Below are 20,314 nucleotides of genomic sequence, written 5' to 3'. Positions count from 1 at the left end.
AAAGTAGAAGCACAAGAGAAGCATCGTTTAAAAAACAAAAAAAGGTTACTTTGGGCCAAGTGAAGGCAGCTCCTTTGTGATGAAGTTTGGGAACGGGAATGGGTGTTGGTATCTTAGAAAATTGGTGAATAACTATTACAAAAATTTACAAAGCCTAAGAACTTTTCAAAGATATTCGAGTAGTGGGTGTAGGCCAATGAATTATTGTTGCAACTTTGTAATCGGTTTTTATTCCCTTTGGGCTAGTTATGTGCCCCCAGCATTCTATTAAAGTGGCATGGAATACACACTTAATAGAGTCTGGTAAAAAAAGAATATTCTTCACATCACTGTAATACTGTCTTATTGTGTTGCATATGTGTTTCCAGGGAATCAAAGTAAATCACAATATAATCTGAATACACTATAAAAAATGCATCCAAAAATCCTCTCAGCACCACATTAATAACAACTGAAATGTAGCTGAGACATGACGTGATACTCAAATAGACCAAGCAATGAAAAATGCAGTTTTCCAGTCATCACCCTCTTGAGCTCTAACCAAATGATACACACCTCCAAGATCAGCTTTGATAAAAACATGTTACCTGTTTGATTTGACTTAAGAACAGATCAATGGTAACAGGCTCCTGTTTTAACTGTAATCTCATTGATTGCTCTGTAGTCAATAGCTGTTACCTCACCCCATTTATTGGGTATAAACATGAAGCAGAGGAGCCAGGAAACTGTAATGGTCTGATAGCAGTAAGTTGATGTTGCAGTAGTGCATCATAGGTCCTGAAGAAAGCCTATATAGGCTGAAACATGTCGACCAAATAAGATTCATGGTGAATAGCAATTTCTTGCATGCTATTTTCCACTCTGCTTTTAATCATACCACCTTGATGGTCAGACCCAATAAAGTTTTTCCCATGACATCAGGATAGGTATTTTTAGAACACTTGGATTATGAATTTTGGTTATTTCCTTTTTTCACTTTTTCTGAGCACTGCAACTTACCCCTTTCAGTCTGCATCTCTGTTGGTTGAGGGTCAACGTGAGGGTCCAAGTTATGCTAGCCTTGGGTTGTTCCTAAGGAAGGGCACTCTGGACACTACATTTGTCAACCATACTACCCCGATGACGATACTCCGCTATTGAGCGGGCTGATGGGGATTTTTCTAGCACCTTTGGGGCTATCTGTCTGATCTGTCCTTCTTTTCTCCTGCGGTCACACATCGATGAGGATTGTTATGACCTGAACATTAACCTTTTGGTTTTGTCTTACAGAATGAGTACTATTTAGGCTCCTGTACAGAAAAATCAGCCTTTTGCCAGGCCCAAACTCTTCTTTTTGATACATACAAGTCACCCATAGGGTAGGCCATGGACAGCCCAGAGGCCAGTGGCAGCGTATTTAAAAATTAGGATTTTTTTTTTAAAGTTTTCTAAGCTTTGGTAGTGCAAAACATTTTTAATTCATTTTCACAACTGCAAGGCCTGCCTCTCACATACGATAATACTGAAGTAACCTTATTACATTTAATAAGTGATAATTTCCAAATAGGATCAGGTAACCAGATTAGGTTGGTATCTTTGGAATTGTAATGAAAAATCCTCACTAATGGTGAAGTCAGATTTTTAATTAAACATTTTTAAAATGCTAATTTTAGTAAGTTGCCATTTTCCTGCCTTAGCCATCTAGTGCCTGTAGCCTGTCACTGAGTCACATGAGTGGGTGTAATTGGCAGTTGGGCTTTGAGTATTCTTCCTCGACAGCAACACACAATAGGGAGCTTAGGTGTGCCCATCACAGCCAGGCTGGTTGGGCAGAGCTAGACACAGGCTGTGTCCTGCCCCCATACAAAGGGTTAAATACCAGCTGTATTTAGTCTGGACGAAGGGAAGGGGAGGCAGGAAACCAGTGAACTTCGCAGATAAACCTCTAGAAGCTTCTCCCACTTCGAAAGAAGACCCAGATATAAATACTGGACCTCGGATACCAATTCTTCAGTACACTTCTGGACCCTCAATCAATCAATCAATCAATCAGGGTCATTGTAGGCGTGCTACTCACCTGTGAGGGTCTCAGGGTGTTGAAAGGGGGGGGGGGGAGACCCTGATCTGTTTAGCCGAAGGGCCAGGTCTTGAGAGTCTTCCTGAAGGTGTTTAGGGAGGGGGCGAGTCTTATATCTGCCGGTAGCTCGTTCCAGGTATTGACTGCAATGTGAGAGAAGGATCTTCCGCCTGCTCTGGCCCAGTGGATTTGCAGGGTTTCGGCCAGTGCGAAGTTGGCAGATCGGAGGTTTCTTTTCAGGACGTGGAAGTTGATTCTGTTGTTGAGGTATTTGGGTCAGTGGTTGCGTAGGCATTTGTAGGAGTGAGTGAGGATTTTGAAAGTGACACTTTTCTCCACGGGTAGCCAGTGAAGTCTACGTAGGGGTTGGCTGATGTGTTTGTGCCACGGGATGTCGAGAACGAGTCTGGCGGTGGTGTTCTGTATAGTCTGGAGTTTGTGGAGTAGGGACTTGTTGATGCCGTCTTAGAGGGCGTTTCCGTAGTCCAGTCTGCTGGTGATGAGTGCGTGGGTGACTTTCTTCCTTGTCTCCGGGGGGAATCCATTTGAAGGTCTTGAGAAGGGTGTTGAAGCAGCGGAGTTGATCTGTCGGTTCATGGTGAGTGATGAGTCGAGTACGATGCCAAGGTTTTTGGCGTAGTCTGAGGACCCTTGGACACTCGGACACTCTTCTAGGAAGAGGGAATCCTTTGCTGCTAAACAGGCTACCATTCTGTTGGACTGTTGCCTTGCTGGAAAGCTGCCCTCCTCCTGAGTCACAGGGATTGGACCTGCACCTCAATCTGGGGCTCCTAGAGTGACTCCAAGGGCTAGTCTGCTGGCCTCCAGCTCAGAGCCAAAGGAACATAACAGGATCACCTGAACCTGCACCCAGATCCAGCTGGAGAAATTGCGAAACCCCTAAGTGGCGCACCTCCGGTACAACACCCTGGGTGTGGCCTCAGGGAGGCTGAATTGAGGCTTATGGGCTCTTTGCAAGGCAAACGGGACTGTTGATGATTAAACCTTGTCACTCACAAAGCCCGTCAAAGCAAAGTTCGGTCAACCCAACTCTTCGTGCTATGGCATTGACCACTCGCAGGAAGCGCCATGCAAACCTCTGGCCTGCCCACTCGCAGCGACAACGGGATCTTCATGCAACATTGACAAACATCCGCGAAACTTCTCTGCTCCTCGTGGCCCTTTCAACAATGAACGGGACAGTTTGCAGTGGACTGAGAAGGTAATTTTTCAGCGTGACTAAGCTGGTCCCTGTATCCGACTCATGCTCTATCGTGACTGGCATGAACTTGTGACTTTCTCATGGTCTTGCACGACGAGAGAGCCACAAGTGGAGCTTTGGGATTTTTGGCGTTATTTTCACATTTTGAAAATCTCTGGTTCTGCTGATTGGATTTTTGTTGTTGTGGTCTTTCTTTGTTCATTAAATGTTGCTCTAAGTTTCTAAAATTGGTGTGAGATTTTCTTTAGTTGTATTTTCCCTTAATTACTGTTTAAAGTGCTGCATAAATACTTTACACATTGCCTCTACGTTAAGCCTGACTGCCCAGTACCAAGCTACTAGGGGGTTGAGCACAGCTTAATTTGGGTTTTGCCTTTGCCTCACTCTGAAAAGGATTGTGTTTCCTGCTTGAGTAGGGGTTCAACCAGTAACCCAATTTCTCACAGGGGACTTTTAAAATGGGTGTCAAAATGCGTCGATTTGCTCATTAGTGTAGCATGTTTAGTCTTCAGTGGGTATAGCACTTTTTTTACACATCCATCAGGAGGTAATAATAAAAGGGAGAGGCAAAAACATTAGTTGTGCTAATATCTTTGGTGCTGTTTAATGAATCTGCATCCAATTTGGCAGTGTGTTAGCAATTTAACTGAGTGCAGGAATCACATGTTTTATGAAAATCCACCAAGGCGGATGGTTCAAAAAAGCTTTGATAATACATTTGCTATCATTTTATGTTTCAATTGCCAGACACCATGTTTAGCTTACTCTTGATATTTTTTCATGCAAATCCATGGGGTGAGGGAGGTGGGGAGATCACAGTCAAAGAGAGTGGTGCGGGTCAAAAAAGCTGTGTTTCACATTTGAACTCCCACAGGAATCTTTTCTCTCCACTACAAAAAAACCAAGCTGAACAGAATTGCAGAAAACCTGGCACGCAAATAGAGCGCTACTCCGGTAAGCACCTGTGCTTCATATAGTGTAAAGCCGTTCAGTCATTTCTGAGACAGTATATAAAGAATGTGTTGAATGGGTGTGTAAAAAGAAATGTTTTAAAGAGCCAAAACTGGACAGCGACAGCACCACCTAGTCCTCTGGCAAAGGGACCCCCTTTAATTAAAAGAAAAATGTGGATGTACATTTTCCAGGATTTGTGCGCCTTGGCCAGAGTTCACAAGTCTGAGTCAGAGTGAGACTCCAAAGTATGCAAAATGCAAACCCTTCTCTCCGGTCTGCAGACCACAAGTGAGAGATGTTGTATCCTTGTTAGCTTCGCTTCACTGGTTAAAAGGCCTGATCCATACTAGAAAACCCTGCAGTGATGCACAAGGCCCAAAAAGGGTACAGGAGTCCCTGCAGTGCGGCACAAGGCCGAAAAAGGGTACAGGAGTCCCTAAGTGTTTGCAAACCCATATTGTGATGTGCAACCTTTCACCATAAAGGATGAAAAAAATAATACTAAATAAATAATAATAGATATGCAGTTATTTTAGTGTAGTTATAGTTCAGTCAAACTTTCCATAGAACGAGCATTTAATGTTTTGCTATTAACTTTGGTGCCATTTTACGAGCCTTCACAAAATTTTTCCATTAAAAAATGTGTCCACCTCTGCTTTTTCCTGGAAAGTTTTGGGTGCGATACGTCAAGCAGGAATCGAGGAAAATGGGGTCCCACATTTTTTCCCTATGCAATTTCCCATAGGAATTTTAGACAATGATACAGAAAAATATAATTTCACCAAATTTGGAAGCAAGCTAGACCTTGCTTAGAAAGAGTACTTTTGTATTTTAGTGTAAATCCATTCAGTTGTTTTTGAGTAATTAAGGTTCAAAAGTTAGTCCTATATTGATAATTGGTCCAGGAACTGCATATTCAAAATGTAACCCCTTCGGTGCTGATGACGGAACCGCTCAGTCATCAGCCGCAGTCGCGCTGTGCTGATGACGGAGCGGTTCAGTCATGGCCCGCCCAGCTCAATAGAACGCTCATGCGCGGCGCGAATTCCGCGCCTGCGCTGAGGGTTCTATTGAGCGGGGCGGGCCGTGACGGAACCGCTCCGTCACGAGCACAGCTCAACCGACGCTGGTGATGGAGCGGTTCCGTCACCAGCATGCGCCGCGCGGCCGCTCAAAACCCGTAGCACTGCGGCGGAATAGCCGCCGCAGTGAAGGTGTTAAAGCGTTCTAATTTGCCAAGAGTGCTTTTTTGTCCCTCCATCGGCCATCTTGGTATCGTGGAACAAAACAGATGTTGAGGCTGGCATTAAAGGATATGAGGACTCGAACCCTGTTTCCGGAAAATAAACCAAAATTAAGTGTAAGGCGGTAGGGTAGGGGTGCTGCGGGACCTGTAGTACTGTTGAGGTACCCAGCAAAGCATCCTGTCTGGTCTCTCGGGAGTACCTTGAGAGCCCAAAAAAGTTATTAAAAAGGGGGAGGGCCAGGCTGCAGGGGATGGGGGAGGGTAGGGTGCAGGGTCCGGTGAACCCTATGCTGCAAACAGCAAATGGGGGATGGCCACCTGCAGGAAGATGAGCATGCCAGGACGTTCGTCCAATGCCCTCCTGTGCAGTCAAAAGCTATGTTCTGTCATGGAGTTGGATGAATAGGATTTTAAAAAACAGTGAATTCACTGAAAAAAACAAAGGTTAAAGTGACATGAAATTTAGGTATGATAATAACATCTAACTTAACTTTTTTTTTATTCAGTGATAAAACATTATAGTTAGAGATTGTAATTATATATAAACTCTGCTTTAAAACAAAAAACACTGAAATTCACTAATTATAATTTGGGCCCCCATCATGCACTGCTTATAACCTCACATATTTGATCACTCATGACATGTTAAATTACATAACTGACATCACCGATGACATCACTGATGACATCTAGTCACAGTGACAGCATCTTCTACGGGTTGTGGACTTGAAGTAATTCAACTACTCTGTGCTTAATTTTCTATTGCCAATCAAGCATCAATGGACATAAAGACATCAGACAGGCGACTGATCAGGGTGGTGGCAGCACCTTGCGATTTCGTTTGGGAAAGGCGAGCAGACTGCGAGAGCTTCTCTTCTGCTCACTCGCTCTGCGCAGCATTATTGCATTAGCTCATTTTAAAAATACCATTTTACACCCAATTGATTTAATAATTGTGATGTATGCTGTTTATTAACTGTACCGTTTTTAAATATCCTGTGCGCTGCTTCCCTGTCTCCCTGTGCCCCGTTCCACCGCGGCTTGCTAGTGCCGATTGCTGTGGAGGGCCAGGTCGGGCGCCATCTTTGGTGCGTCCCGGACCCCTGCTGGACTCGAGTTAGCGGTCCAGCTCGGGGAGGGGCTTGGGCCTTAAATAGAATTGGATTCTGCCGGCCTGCGCGACTGATCAGGGTGGTGGCAGCACCTTGCGATTTCGTTTGGGAAAGGCGAGCAGACTGCGAGAGCTTCTCTTCTGCTCACTCGCTCTGCGCAGCATTATTGCATTAGCTCATTTTAAAAATACCATTTTACACCCAATTGATTTAATAATTGTGATGTATGCTGTTTATTAACTGTACCGTTTTTTAATATCCTGTGCGCTGCTTCCCTGTCTCCCTGTGCCCCGTTCCACCGCGGCTTGCTAGTGCCGATTGCTGTGGAGGGCCAGGTCGGGCTCCATCTTTGGTGCGTCCCGGACCCCTGCTGGACTCGAGTTAGCGGTCCAGCTTGGGGAGGGGCTTGGACCTTAAATAGAGATGTCCCTCAGAACGCGCAGCGGTCTTGCGCAGCGGGCGCGCCGTCTGCGCGTCGAAGGAGCGTCCAAGGAGGGCCCGTCTGTGCCCGTCCATGCCTTGGACAGGCCCAGGTCCAGCCATTTTGCCCGCCTTCCCCCCGGCCAGAACATGACTGGCAGGATCAGGTATTCCCGTAATGACCTTTTGAAGCTTAATCTTCCAGCCGGAGGGGGTATGTGTATGAAGATGAGGCGGGACTGTGCAGCGGTGAAGTGTTCGAGCTGTGGTTATCTGGCCCAGCCTCTTTTACCCCCACGATTAGGTTGTGGTTTTGATCACACGGCTATTAGGGCTGGGTTAATCAATGCTAGATCCATGGTGAAACATGCAGCTGACATCTTTGAAACACTTGTGGATGGTCAGCTTGAGCTCCTATTCATCACGGAGACGTGGCTCACAAACTCGTGCGCTCCGATTATTGAACTTGCTGTTCCTAGAGGATTTAAGATCGCTAGAGTTGATAGGATCATTGGCAGAGGGGGCGGACTAGCTGTGATCTTTAAGGAGGGGTGGCACTTCGCCTCTGAGCAGTTCGACGCAGTAGTTGATGGAGAAATTCTCCACTTCTCTCTTACTATCAATCCTCATTTCACCTTGGGAGGTTCATTGATTTATCGGCCTCCGGGCCATGCTGGCCACTTTATTGATACTCTAGAGGAGTGCATAGTGCCACGGGCCCTGAGCTTCCCGAAATTTCTTCTGGTTGGCGACCTCAACATCCATGTAGATGTCTCTGACTCTACTGAGGCTCGCCGATTGGGGGAAGTTTTTGAGCTAGCACAGCTCAAACAATGGGTGGTTTCTCCGACTCATGCTGGAGGCCATCTCCTTGACCTGGTTTGCTCTAATTTTTCAATCAAGGCGCTAAGCTCAGAAAAAGTAACGTGGTCGGATCATGATTTTATTAGGTTTTCATGGGAGGTGGAGGGTGCAGGTAGATCAGCTTCTGCACTGCCCATGAGCAATCCCCAGAAGGTCAACTTGGTTGCGTTCGGCCAGGCTCTATCTAGAGCCCGCCCGAAGCTGACTCCTGTGATAGGGGAGGCGGTTAGTGGTTTCAATGGGTGGGTGCTGCAGGCAGCTAATGCTTTTACGAAACATAATACCATGTCCAGGTTTCGTCGCACTTGAGGGAGATGAAATTGGGATGTAAAAAGCTGGAGCGAGCATGGAGACTCAAGTATAGTCCGGAGTCAAAATCCGCCTTACGCACAGCCCAAAAGGACTACTATACCGCTATTAAGATAGCCAAAGGGAACTATTACGCAGGGAGAATTGCTAAAGCGGAAAATAACGGTAGAGAGATTTTCTCTATTGTTATAAGTTTTTTATCCCCTGTTGCTGACACTCCCATACTTCCCTCCTCTGTGCAATGGTGTGAGGATCTGTCAGATTTCTTTATTAACAAAATAGCCAAGATTCAGAAGGATCTGCTTTCTGCGATGCCTGTGGATAGCTTAGTGGCTGGCCCTCCCTTCATGCCTTGCCACTGTGATGTCCAGCAGTTTACGGACTTCTCTCTGGCTGCGGAATGCGATATACTGCCTCTTCTCCAGTCCCTTAAATCGGGCTCTCCCTCTGACCCTTGCCCTGCTCAGGTACTCTCAGAGGTGGCTAGCATTGTCTGCAGTGAGGTCACTCAGATAGTGAATCTCTCTCTTCAGCAGAGGTTCCCATAGGCTGGAAGCAGGCAAAGCTCTTGCCGCTTCTAAAAAAAACCAGGGCTGGACGCTACTGCTTTTGGGAATTATCATCCCATATCCCTTTTGCCAGCGTTGGCCAAAATATGTGAGAAAGTGGTCTTTCGTCAACTTGAGAGCTTTGTGGAGACCTCTAATGCTCTGCATCCAGCCCAATCAGGCTTCAGGGCGGCCTATAGCACGGAGACAGCTCTGGTTGAGATGGCGGAGTCTATCCGGGAGTGTTTGGACAGAGGCGGCAGAGCGGTCCTGATTTTGTTGGACCTCTCTGCCGCGTTCGACACCGTTCCTTATGAGCTCCTTCTCGCCAGGCTGTCTGCTATAGGCATTGGTGGTGGTGCCCTGGCCTGGCTGTCCTAATTTTTATCACATAGGACACAGCAGGTCTGGATGCCGCCTCATGCCTCCGAACCCAGACCACTCCTCACTGGGGTCCCACAGGGATCCACTCTTAGTCCCCTACTGTTCAATATCTACATTACTCCCCTGGTATACCTGGCGGAACAGTATGGGGCTAAGATTATAGGGTACGCTGACGACACGCAGTTGCTGTTTACCTGGCCTGATGACCATCTGGACACTTCAACAGTCCAGCTTTGTCTGTCCTCAGTTTTCCGCTGGCTGACTAGGGCCCAGCTGAAATGTAATGAGGACAAATCGGAGGTCCTCTTCTATGGTTCCTTCCCCTCCAATTTTAAAAATGCGCTGTGGCCCCCGAACATTCCCAGCCCCAAGGTGATGGGAGGCCCCGCAAAAAATCTTGGCATATGGTTTGGCGAGGATCTAAGATTTGAGGACCACATAAAAAAACTATCCGGGACATGCTTTGCTACTCTGAGAATGATACGAAGATTTTTTCCACTGCTGCCTAGAGAGGCAAAGGAGACTGTCGCTCGAGCTCTCATCCTAGCAAGGTTGGACTACGCGAACGCCCTGTTTAGCGGTATCCCCGCTTATCTGGTTAAACGCCTTCAGGTTATCCAGAACGCCGCTGTCCGTCTTTTATTTAATGTCCCGAGATGGAAGAGCGTTCGCTCCTACATGTGTAGCCTTCATTGGCTGCCAGTGTCACAACGCACCCTGTTCAAATATCTGGTGCTCTCGTTTAGAGCAACCCATGACCAGGGACCTGCCTACCTGAAGAAGCGGTTCTCCTTCTATGCCCCCACACGAGCTCTTAGATCGTCTTCCCTGTTCAAGCGGACTCTTCCTCGCTTTAAGCAAACTAGACTAGGGGGCCAGTCCATAGCTGTGGTTGCTGCCCGGGCCTGGAATGCCCTTCCTCTCCATCTGCGCTCCACTCAGTGCGTAGCCCAGTTTAAGAAAAATTTGAAAACCCATCTTTTTAAAACTGTGACATAAGTGGATCTCCGCCCTGTCTTCTTCTGCCATTTCCCACCGCGCCAGGATACTCCCAAGTAATTGAGCGCGCTATAAAATGGTTTATACATACATAAACTTTGACCACAAGCAGGACATATTACAAATCTGTCAAGTCACCCACATCTGGTGGATGTCATCCTCTTTTTTTCTGCTATTCACCCACCTAACAAACAAAATGCTTCACAGGCTTTAAAGGACACCCTATTTAAGTCTTGAACATCCTCAAAAAAAAAAAAAAAGAGTTCACTTTCTGTTCACCTTACTGGGATCATCCTCTTAAAGATCAGCAAATTTAGGTCAAGAGGGTGACACATTTGCATTTGTTACTCATAAGACACCTTATGCTATGCCATATAGACAAACCTCCTGAGACTAGCACAATGAAACACAAACTAAGAGCCATGTTTACAACCATAGTGCGAGTTACACCATCTCTAAGTTGGGCACTCTACATTCTAGATTATTCAACAATCGGAAGTGCCTCAAAATCTTCAGTGAAATTCTGGAAGGAAAATCCACTCATTATAAACAACTGGTTACACAGAATTTGTCTCCAACACTGTACTATTGTATTGCCCAGACATTCACTAGTGGATAATCTATTATCAACAGAACCTTGGTCTTTTTAACAGATTTGTTTGCAACAGGCTTTGGTTTTAAGCCATAACCTGCGTTGGAACATGCATTAGAAACCCACATCGGGTGCGCTCAGACTTTACCCTGTTTACCATGGAGTACTACTTGTACCTAAAATTTTATTGGTTTAAAACAGTGCACAAAATAACTTTGAACATACATAGCCACACTTGCCTCCAGGGTTCACAATATTTCTATTCAATAAACCCATACGTTTACACATAGTAACTCTATGCTGGATATGATTACAGGCCTTTTACTAGCAACTTTCTTCTGTAAAATGAGGTAAAGGTTTATGGAGTAATATGAATAGCAGTATCACAGATGATATTGTTTGATATGTCAGAAAAAGATCATCAATTATGTCAATTAAAATATGAGTGATGTAAGCTGAGGTCACAAGTAGTGCATGACACGGAATAAAAGTAATAGTTCACTACTTTATGACTGGCGAATTTCATTTTGCTTTTTAAACATTAGTTCCTATCTTATTAGTTCTTACACTCCCCATGCTGATGGCATCATGATAGCATGCAGGGTTTTCGAGGTTAACGCACCATGGATTCAGTTTGTGAGCGGACAATCGCAGATGGAAGGTACTCATTGTTTTCTACTTATTTTTCACTTATTAAATTAATTTTTAATTCGTTTTTTCACTTATTTTCTCACGTCTACATTGGTGGAGGCTTTGCATGGATGACACGGAGGCGTTCTTTCACACAGACATTGAGTTGAATTTGGATCTTTGCATTCCCGCTGTTCACTGAGATTGTTGTATTTCACTCTTTTGTTCAAGCACAAGCACTGTGGAGGAACTACAGGATCCTCTGACCACATTCGCGACCGATGGTTAACCAGATGGCACAGCATAATACCTACCACCTGATCAAGTGCATTGCGTTCATTTTCCATAACATTTATAAGGTTCTATAGATACTGAAGGATTTTGTTTGTCTTTTTTGTTTTTGTATGCCCCTGACCAAGGGTCTCCATGACCCAAACACACATTGGGAATTAAAGTATATTCTTTAATGAAATATTGTGAAAAGATATATTTAATGAGGTTTAACAGAGAATTTAGCTTTTGGAAATATGAGTGGCTGCAGATTCATGTGAATACACAGATGCCAGCAGATGATTATTGATAAATCATTAAAGAATTTTGGGATGAATTCTGTTTGGAACTGCTTAATTGAGAGTTATCTTCTGGGCGTTTTGCACTCGATGCATCTTGGGGCGGATTAGCACATCTTTGCAATCAGCAATTCTTTCCCCCTGAAGAAGAAGACCGCTAAGATATGTTCAGAGAGACATAAAAAAAATGCATGGGTGCATTATCATAAGCCATCTGGTTCTTGAGAGCCATTGCTTTCCAGAAGACAAAACGGCCCATATGAAATACTCATGGGTTGCCGGGAGGAGGCTCCCTCAAATCAGCATCTCATCTGCTAAACTAGAGGCAGTTAAATGATGCTGCTGTTTTACTATCCTGCAGAAAGCTTATACAATGTCTCTAAAGTGTCTATAAAGCATCCATTCTAAGTTGAGAGATACCTTAACTTACTGTCCAACCGAGGACTGCCACTCTATCCAGTCTGGTGATTGGGTACATGTTGGCATATACCAGAGGAAGACTACTCTACAGCCTCTAAGGAGTGGTTCTATCAGATCCTGCTCATCGTGAACAAAACCATTGAATGATGAGCCTTAGATTCACTCATCTGCCGGGGTAGAAGTCAGAGTAGGCGTCAGTCCAATATTTAGGACAGACTAGGCGCAGAATTGCGAGCCACAGTCACCATCGGGACAGATCTGCTGGCAGAAACCAGACTGCAGGTCCCCTCAGATCCATGGGGCCCGAAGGTGTGCCTGCAGAATCCATAAGGGTACCAAAAATGTGCAGCATCACGTCTGTAAAGGCCCGAATTTGCTGCAGCAACGCTGATGGACCCAGGAAGTCAGGCTGGATCGTGGACTAATGCTGTAGTCTATTTTTGGTGGGCGACCGAGATCTTGCAGTACTCTGATGTTGTGCAACATCTCCTGACGTGAGTTGCAGGAAGAAGGGGAGCCATATTTGACTTCTTGTGTTTTCTCTTCTTGGACTTACCTGAAGCCTTGGAGTGGGATAAAGATCTCTCTCAGAAATAGCCTTGGGATCGAAAACACATCTGCATTCCCAACTTTGATCAGGCCTGCTTCTTCCAAACTTTCCTACAGTGCTCAGGAATAGAGTTTGGCCTGGTGGTTCTGGTTGGGCTCAAGTTCATCCAAGCACATTTGTTGTACAATTTGGAGTCCTACTAGGAGCTGAGGAGCCAACGACAGATCTCGAGAGGGTCTGTTACTGGAATCTGGTAGTGGCAATTGCTACAAGGTTTGAATTCGGTTGTTTTAGGGGAAGAAATGTCCCTTGCATACAGGTGAAATTTTTTAAAAATATTTTCTGTAGAGTGACCGATATTGAGTGAGTGAGCTCCGCATCCACGTCGGAAGGCTAACATTGACATGAGGAGGCGGTGATTATATGGTGGCCCTAAAGTAATATACTGGGAGGGATGAAGCTGATGTGGAGCCACACAACACTACCAACTGACAAGTGAGGGAACTACAGAGAAAGCTTTTCAGATCGAGTCTGGTGCTTGCATGAGGATGAGACATCTGCAGTTAGAAGTATAAATTAGAAACATTTCATTCAAATTACCTCGCTTCGACTACCACCTTCTAGTGGACTGTTGATTCGCAAATCTCACCCCCAGAGAGGTAATGCATATTTCATTTGTGGATCGTAAGTATACACCTGGCTACCTCTGGACTGGGACTTACTACTATTCAAGCCCTAAGACATTGTGATAGTCAACCCTTAGAACACAAGAGGGGTAGGTGGGCTGCTTCAACTACCTCAAAGTTCTTCTCTGATTTAACTCCCATGTAAGGAATGACCATTGCTTTAGACAAGATAAGAAGGAATGCAGAGATTTTGGAAGAAACAGCAAATTACACTACAATAGCTTAAGAATTACCAACATAAAAGCTGGATACCCACACCAAGATGCTGATCCACAATGGAATGATTTGAGATTACCTTTTAACAGTCAAAGGGGATGTCTGTGCCACTGTAAGTACTGACCGTTGAACTCACCTTCCCAACACTTCCCTTAGAATAAACAAGCAGATAGATTAGGGGGGAGTGTAAAAAAATTACACGCGATACAAAGAAGCCTTGACCGGAGTCTGAATAGCATCTGCACATGGTTAGGGAACGTTTTCAGCCCCTGGGGTAGGAAGATTTTTTTAATCCATTACTGGTATTATCCTGGTTGTGGAAAACTATAGCTAACAGATTGATCTTGTGAATCACCTAATGCTCTTAATATTTTACATTTGCTACTTCACAAGTTAGAGAGGGAAGTGATCACAAAGAGATAAATAAAGAAATGGTGAGACAGTATTGAATTGAACTGTTGCAAAACAAACTTTTTCGGCTCTGAAAAAAGGGGGGACTGTGAAAACAAAAATTGTGTCTGCATTATGGCCATATACTCCTATGAAGTGCAATATTGGCAACCACATATGCAATCCTGGATGTATCAACCATTAAATCAAATGTGTATGTCATTTTATATGAGCTTAACACTTTGTGCGACATTGAATGTGCTTGTAAACTTTTATCACTCTAGTATGCTCAGAAGCCGAAGAGCTCAGTGTCGTACCCCACATATTTTCCAACAGCTTAACCTCGTTTTTAAACAGGACAAAGAAAGCAGGGTTTTGTGAGTATAATAAGACCAGTACTGTGTACATGAGGGATATCTTCTCCTCAAGGCTGTTTTGCACTTCCCTGAGGGGAAGATCTTGACACCTGCACATTAGTTGTGTTTTGCTGAGAATAACACGTTTCTGACACATGATCATGCTTTACTGACTTGCCCTGAGAGAAAATATATAAATACTAAATTGATTACATAGGGATTTTAGCTCTTAGCTCCAACTGTTTTCTTGCGAGAGCCATGGCCACATAAAACTAGAATTGCCTGATCTTTTGATTGCTCCCTGTTATTTTACATTAAATGCTAACTGGATTTTAGGCTTCCACATTTACTGTGTTTTATTTTTAACAACGCTTACTATATAATTATGGATTCACCATATTTACCCTAAGTTTGCAGATTATACAATAATGTGGTTTCTGTTTCAAATGGATGAAAGTAATACTACCACATAATTGGTCCTTTTTGGTGTACAATAAAAATAATCTTGTTGTATAATTTGGTTCCATCTGGTGCATAATGCTAGTAGCCCTGACAATGGTAAAGCTGTGCAGATTGGTTTAGAGGCTATCATTATAGTAACAAAACCAATATGTCATGGTTCCCTGTGAAATATAGGTTTTTATACTACTTGATTTTATGCAAGGAAGCACCAAAACATATAATACATAGTATAGATATAGATGTGCAGAGGGCAGTATTCGATGTATGACCACTGTTGAGTGTGGGAAAGGAACCTAAGACACGAGAGGTGCAGCATCAAGTGAGTCAGGATGCTCCATCCCCTCCACACAAAACATGCCATAACTATTGCGCTGTTGGCAAATTGGTATTTTGAGTATGGTGGCCTCTCTGAGGTATTGTGTGGGTTGTGTTTGTCAGTAACCATAAGCAATCAATTTCAAATATTTTACACATCTGAGATAGATCCATAATTCAATTTGTAACTATGCTTTTTCCACGACTTTCATTTGTTTGTGCTGTAATTAATTTCCAACCAAGCTGTGCATGGCCTTTACCTGTGTGCAGAAAGAGTTGCCCGCAAGGCTTGGCCTGTGGTGAGGACCTGCTTCCGACAAACCTTGGGCAACCAATCAGTGCAGCACAAAGCTTTTGATTGTGTGCAGCAGGGGTTGGCTGCATCCATCCTACGCAGGTTGCAAACTCAAGCTTGGCAGAAAGGATGGCCAACAGAACCTTACCTTTGGTCTTGCCCAGTGTATTTATTCTTTTTTTCTCAGATTCGCAGATCAGAGTTTGGAAGTTTGGAAAAGCGTCATGCCCGTGTAGTGTAATCTCAGGGTTACGAATTTATATCCACAATGCATGGGACTGTAAAGGCTTGTCATGGGTTCGTGGAACCTAGGCATGAAGATTGTCCTTGATCAGTGGTACCATTTTCAGGATTGGTGGATCTTGTTGCTACAGATACCTTTTTAGGTGTTGGGGTTCTGTGAATACTGAAAGGGAGCTGCGAATCCTGCACTTCCTTTTAATTTTTGTTTTTCATATTTGGTTCGTGGGGGTCCTCTGAGATTCCCCCTTCTATGGACCGGGAAGAAGGGCGTCAGGATAGGTCAACCCTGCCCCAAAAGGCCTTCTAATTCTTTCTTCAGAACACCAAGACCGTGTCCCACCACGATAGGAGAAATCTTTAATTTGTGGCGTCAATCAGATCATTAGTGTTCAAAGTACTAATTCTGGTACCGCGGATCACAATGGGCCAATGTGAGAAAAGGCTTTCACGTCCAACTGCATGGCAATTTTTTTCCCACCTTTTCCGGGTTCTCAAATTCCAAATGGCACATATATAAAAGTGTGCCAGCGTTAAAGTCTACTCAGCAACTTTTAAAAATGCTGATAACTCAAAACTAGTGAATGGATTTACACAAGAGCAACAAAAGCAGACTTCGGGAGTAAAGTTCTACTTTCATGTAAAGTTCGGCGTAAATCCATCTGGGCTGTATGCAAGAGCAAACTTTTACATGAGAGATAAAATGGGAATACCCATAAGTTTTCACCCCCGCGTAACTTTTCCCCCCTGCAGAGATCTGCACCATTTATGACATACCAGACCTTAACTAACTTCACCAAGTGAATGCGAAATTTGGTCAAATCCATTCACATGTAAAATGTTCTAGGCAACTCAAAACATTTCTATTCAATGGAAAATGAACTTGAACCATAACTACACAATGGCAAGAGCCACTGTGTAATATATGTACAGGTGAGCGCACAATCATACACAGTATTTTTTAAAGAAAGCATAATGATTTTTGAGCAACCCTTGGTAGCCCATGGCTGAAAACGTTTTTTCCAGTTTTGTTTACGTGCTATTCTTAATAAGAGCACATGCAGGGGCCAAGCACATCAAGTTCTGAAGGGGCACTTCAGCAGCTCTGAAAACTCAGCATTCCAAGGGGTTCACGTTGTTTAACTACGTGGGCTGGGGTCACTTCTGTTTGTTTCGCTTCAGTGTAAATAATTGGAAAATTTGAAAACCGCTCACTGGGCTAGTTTGTATTACTCGCATCTGCATGCAGTAAAGGTCACGGGTTTTCCTGAATTTGTTTCTAGTCTAAAGGTCATTACTTTAAATAGAAACGAAGCATGCGATGCTGACATCACCTTTGGCTCGGATACAGCAAAAAGAACAGCCCACCAAGAGGTAATAAAACCGAAGAAGTAAGGAAAAAAAGATATCTCCTACCCATGTCAAACATCAAGGAATAGACCATTCCTAGAATGTGAATTTGTGTATAGAACGCTAGTAATAGTCTAAAAACACCACAGATCCGAAAAGACTTAAAATGTACTTGCTTTACACTGCTTAAAGAGATTCCTGCAAGAGAATGTATAGATTTACAGAAAACCTTGACAACTGCCGAGCGCTTTCTTTAGTACAATACATACATGCCAATAGAACGATTTAGGCAGGAGAGTCACGATTTTGTACGGCAAAATGGCTTTATTTTAGGCAGTCTTCCGCCTAAAATTACCTTTGCTTCAATATACTTCAAAGGGGAAAATAAAGTCCCACAAAATGTTAGCAGGTATGCAAATCGCTGAGGAGTTCTGTGGTGGTGAGAAGTGTTGCTTTTGTTGCTTATGGAAAAACACCTCTAAGGGCCTAATTTAGGTCTCGGTGAATGGGTAACTCTGTCACAATGGGTGATCAGCACACCATGACTTAAGAATTACAGGGCTTTTTTCTATTACGTACGCGGAACCATAACTGACCCTTTAACCGTGTTTTTCAGTGAAATGTATATAAATATTACATATAACTAGACAGGTGTATGGGTAGATAAATATATTTGGGCGCTTTAAATGCACAAAGTGCAGTGATTAAAGCTCATGTTTCACAGGTAGCTATGAAATATGAAAATACTGAAAAATACTTCATGGTTCTTTGTGAAAAAAGCATTTCATCATGTTTACGGTAGTATCTAAACCACTCTACAGAGCCTTACCATTGTCAGAACTACTAGGATGATGTGGCACAGAGGCAACCTGTGCAGCAAAATTTGGAAAACTTGTGGCACAATTTCTGGACGCACTATTTTCATCCACATGAACTAGAAACAACATATTTGGTGAAATCTGCATATTCTGTGGGAAATACAGTAAAAGAGGCAGCCACAGAATTGCACAAATCCCCTGACCCTTCAAACAGGCTCTTATTTTTGTATCAATGTATTCAATAAAGGTAAACCAATCCTAAACATTGAAATTCCAGTCAGTACTCATTTTTAGCTCAGTGAATTTTTAAAGTTTTTCACAATCTATTTCCTAACCAGAACATCCCTATAACCTTTGGTTTTTTAAGTGAATTTGTATGGTTTTTCACCTGAGAGTCTTGCATGCAGACTGGTGGAGAAAGGGGGTGGGCCTCTGACCAGCTCTCAGGAGTCCCGCTGTAAGTGACTTACTGGAGGTAACAAGAGGACTTCTTGGTCCCCAAGGTCCCTCAGCATCCAAGAAGACTTCATCCCCAACCATAGTGGGCCTGGAGGAGCGTTTGCAGAGTGGTGGAGAAAGGGGGCGTGGCCTCTGAAGACCTCTCCGCAATCCCACATTGTGGGACTTACTGGAGGTAACAGGAGGGCTTGTTGGACCCAATAGACCCTCTTCAGCCAAGAGGACTTCATCCCCCAACCAGCAGTGCACCAGGAAGTGGAGAAAGGGGCAGGCCTCCGCCTACTTGCCGGTCTTTTTTTTTTTGTTTTACAATGTTTTTTTAGGGGAAGGGCCAATTTTGGCCCCAGGGTCCCCATCCCTAGGGTCAGGCCTTTTTTAAATGGGGACAAGAGCCACAAGGCCCCTCCTCCCAACCCGAGACCCGTCCTTAGCATTTTTTTTAATAAAGGAATAAGGGGAGGGGCCCACATGGCCCCCTTCCGGGCCGATTTCATCCCCGGGGACCCAATCCAACGGGAACCCGGCCTTGTGTGGGTGCCCTGGTCACACCAAAGACACCCACTTAGCAATGTTAAATAAGATAGGAAACAGCTAGGTCCCAAGGGTGGGCACCCCCTGGGACATAGCAGGAGACATCCCAGGGGGAAGGAGGGGTGGCGGTCCCCAGGGCCATGATTGGTTCCAGGGCTGTGCGGCCCCCCCTCCAATCTTTACTTTAGATGGAAGCGTCCCACGGGGGGGTCCGTAATCATTACATTGTTTGAGCCCTGAGGAGGTGGTGGTCCCCAGGACTGTAGGGGGTCTGTGCATGCACCCGCATTTCTACAGCAATTGCCACGCAGAGGTGGCGGTCCCTGAGGCTGAGTGGGGGTCCAAGCCACCCCCACCGTGTCCATTTAAGTTAAAGCCCCAGGGAGTGGGGGTCCAGTAGGGCTGCGAGAAGGGGGGCAGCCCCCACATTTACTCTGGCAAAAGCCCTGGGGAGGTGGCGACCCCCAGGGCTGCGGGGGGCCGGTTGGCCGCCCCACTTTGTTTATACATAAAGCCCCAGGAAGGTGGTGGCCCCAGGGGCACGTGTGTGCTGCATGGCCCTATAATTATAAAACACTGCTTTAACACTGGATTTGGCCACACGGGGCTTCCTATAAAGACGCACAGGAGATTGCGCGTCTTTTTTTCAATTTTGCAGCGGGACCTCCGGTGAACTGTTCATGTTCCGAATGTCTATTACTGAAAACATCCCACCAGTGCTAAAATAACTAGATGCAGTGTAATGTGGCATATGGACTACTGCTAATTAATCTATTAGGGCCTCCTAAAGAATTCGATACAAGTCACTTAAAATAAGTTATAAATCAGACTGCAATGATGTGTCTGAACTAAAGAAAGTAGACTATGGTAAAAGCAGAACGAAAAGCACTCCACTGGCTCCCAGTTGACTATGGGATTAAATTAAAGACAATCTGTATTAGGCCAATACCATGACCCTTCTAGAAACACAAGCTCACAGAGGGGACAAACAAACTCCATTAAAAAAATTTTCACAGAACAGAAATGTCAAGAATTTCCTTGAACTCCATTCTCCTTGAATAATTCAGAACTGTGAATTTCACACCAACCTGTTAAAGGCAAGCTACCATAATAATACCTCGCAACGGCATAAAGAGGTATTTATTTTATAACTATGCTGCAGGCCCACAATGGTTAGGACTCATTATCAGTGAGGACGAAGTGTCATGCAAGACATTGTTACAATTTCTTCTCTGACCACATGTCCTTCTGCAACTTAATGTTTTAGACTCAAAAGACTGCATTCATACTAGTGAAGGGTTTAATCAAACGTATTATTGAA

At 44.4% G+C, this 20,314-nt stretch overlaps 1 protein-coding gene across 1 annotated transcript in view; it reads right to left on the bottom strand.

Moving 5' to 3' along the window:
* Window positions 1-20,314, bottom strand: part of MKRN2 (makorin ring finger protein 2) — a 153,603-nt gene that overhangs the window by 21,797 nt on the left and 111,492 nt on the right. The window lies entirely within an intron of this gene.

This window comes from Lissotriton helveticus, chromosome 9 (genome assembly GCF_964261635.1).
Source record: "Lissotriton helveticus chromosome 9, aLisHel1.1, whole genome shotgun sequence".
In the NCBI taxonomy this organism is placed as follows: domain Eukaryota; kingdom Metazoa; phylum Chordata; class Amphibia; order Caudata; family Salamandridae; genus Lissotriton; species Lissotriton helveticus.
This window is presented reverse-complemented; position numbering and strand designations above follow the sequence as displayed.